Here is a 2,936-nt window from a genome sequence, read left to right on the forward strand (position 1 = left end):
TTTTTTCCAAAAATATATTTCTCCTCTGTCTTAAAACACGATACTAAAAATTTTCGATATTTTATAACACCGTTTTCATTTTATAACGTTTTTTGCTTCTCCTGTAAAGTTTTATTTTTGTGGGTTACGTCTTCCGGCATTTATGGTGACGATATAGTCCCATATCCATATATTTCATTCCAAATTTTATTTTTTGAAACTTACTTAAATTAAAGTTTTCTCAATTCACATGATAAAAGCCGTGAATGTTTCTGAATAATGCAAACATATTTGATAGGTGTTGGTTTAGTCTGATAAATAAGAGTGCCGGTTATACGGCGGAACAACATTTAGTGTGAGTAAACCTTGCAATTCCATATAAAAATATTTCATATTTTAGTTGAGAAAAATTAGATTTTTTTCGGAATGGCGCAAATATGCGCAATTTTTTATGATTGAATCTGATATTTGAGACTCAAGCGCATAAAACATTAGAAGAAACTATGGTCGGGAAAAGACGGGGAAATAGACTTTTTCACTATTGAAATTGTAGTTATCTTAAAAATTATCATAAAAAATTTTCATAAAGAGGATATGTATCACCATTATTAAAGAGCAAAGATGTAAAATCAATCTGAAAATTTTAAATACTAATCTTGTTCGGAGACTGTACAAAAACAATAAATCTTGAAAAATATAATTTTTCGCGAAAATAATGTCATTTTATTGTTAACCTAATTTCTTAGTTTTCGAAAATGTACTTTTTGTTTTCAGTATGGCTGAGTTCAATCGACTCCTGCATTGGATTGGTTAATCTTACAAAGTCGAGGATGGTTATAGCAAATGTAGAAAAGAGTCTGGTTGCCGTTTATCAACATTTTTTCATAAAAAACGATTTTCATATTTTGAGTTTTGAGCAACTTTAGGCCTATGTTTCCCCTCTGTGCACAGGTCGGAATTTTCGTCGGATCATCACGAAATTTTCTCACAGAGATAGAAGCATATTGATGTTGGTGATGTCAATAGTAGTCAAATATAAAATTAAATATTAATTATTTTGATTCAGTTCGCCTTAAGTCATTTGGTATAAAAGACAGATAGGTGAAAACTTTCGTATTTCCCTAAAAGAAATGTTTTCAAGTGAAAAGATTATGCACAGAGGCAGTGGTGTAGGGTATCACATAGTCGGCCCCGTACCGACTATAGCCTTTTCTCACTTGTTTTTATTATTTATTGATTTTCCGCGAAATTAATAATAAATTTAATAACTATTGAAACATCTACGAATAGATATGGAATGCCGTTAACGATTTATGCATACATTTTCTCATAATAATAACTTTTGCGCGCATCGTCCAATTTTGTGAACGCGAACAGATGTGAAACCACAATTTTTTTCTTAAACTCTATGCCAAAAACTGTAAATGTGCTCGCAAATTTTTTTTTTTCAAATGGAATTGCAAAGGACTTTTGGTTTTTGTCATACACCCTCGTTAGCAAAAATGCTGAGGGTATAATAAATAAGTATATCTCTATCCGTTCAAAGGTTACAGAAGGAAAAAACGATTCTTCTGATAGGAAGTTGGCGAATTCTAAATTCGTAACTGACTTGTTTGCCACCGATAACACTTTCTCTAAAATATCTCTCATTTTTACAAAATGTGTAATATTTGCATTATTATTATTTGTTTTTTTTTTTTTTTTTAATTTTTTTAATTTTATAAAACAAAATACCAGTTATATTGCTATTGGCCAAGATTGTCAAAGCAAAGCAAAGCAAAGCAAAACCCTCTAAGCCTACGATGCAAATGTTTGAAAAAAATACAATCAATTTAACCATCACCCGTTCATTCTTTGAAATTAATTTGAATGCCAAAATTATGCAAATTGTATTCCTCAGATTGAAAAACAAAAAATATTTCGTATTATCGTTGTTGTTGTTTTATTTGATCAAATAAATCAATCCAATAAAAGTGCCATAAAAATTCAAAGCAATCAAAATAATCGTTTCATAGTAACAAAATCATAAATATTTTTGGTTTTTGGATGATGTTTTTGAGAGCCAAGTAGGAATATCATTTATAAACGTCACACCCTTGGCTGGGGTTAGGTGTCATTCAATTTCACACCACTATGGCAAAATTTGAAACGGGCTACACACGCAGAAAAAAACCGAAACTAGGAAAACCTAATACAAACTGGTGATAATTTACACAGCAATTAGAAACCACCTAATATTGTCATGCCATAGTGATTAGCATGTAAAAAAAGCGAAGCGAACAAATAAATAAAAATAGTAACTAAATGAATTTGATTTATTAAAAATTAATTTACATCATTAAAAATGTCTACTTCGCTGTCATAAAGTCATTGACATTTTTATGAACCCAGAGGTTCCAATCAAGAAAATAATTATTTCAAGGTGTTAAAATGATCTCGGAAGTTACTTTCCTCTGCTCCCTAGAACATTTAAAACAGAATAAAAACTCCCCATTCCTCTATTGGTTTTTCTTATACCCCTCTCACTCTTTCCTCTCAATATGCTCCATTTAATAATATAAGTAAATTTATTTATTGGTTGTTGCCAGTTTCAATTGGTTTTATCTTGTTTGTGACAAATAAACAAATTAAAAAGTAACAAAAACGGAATAATAGAATGAAAACTTCCAAAAAAGCGTTTTCATACCTCAGTTGAGGTATGAGTGACAGATATAAATAACAAACAAATATTGATAAATACATATTAATGAGAGCAAATATTTTACTTCCCTATTTATATGTTTTTTCATTATTAAACCAGTAAGGAAGGGATTAAAGTCGGTCGGGGCCGACTATATGATACCCTACAGCCACTTTCCGCCACACATTCCAAATTTCATCGAAATCGGACTTATATAGCGTGTTTTGTGCAGCAAATACGGAAGATCGGGCGAAAATTTATGTATATGGGAGCTATA

The sequence above is a fragment of the Musca autumnalis genome, unplaced genomic scaffold (assembly GCF_047663935.1).
Source record: "Musca autumnalis isolate F117 unplaced genomic scaffold, ASM4766393v1 scaffold_1, whole genome shotgun sequence".
Taxonomy (NCBI): Eukaryota; Metazoa; Arthropoda; class Insecta; order Diptera; family Muscidae; genus Musca; species Musca autumnalis.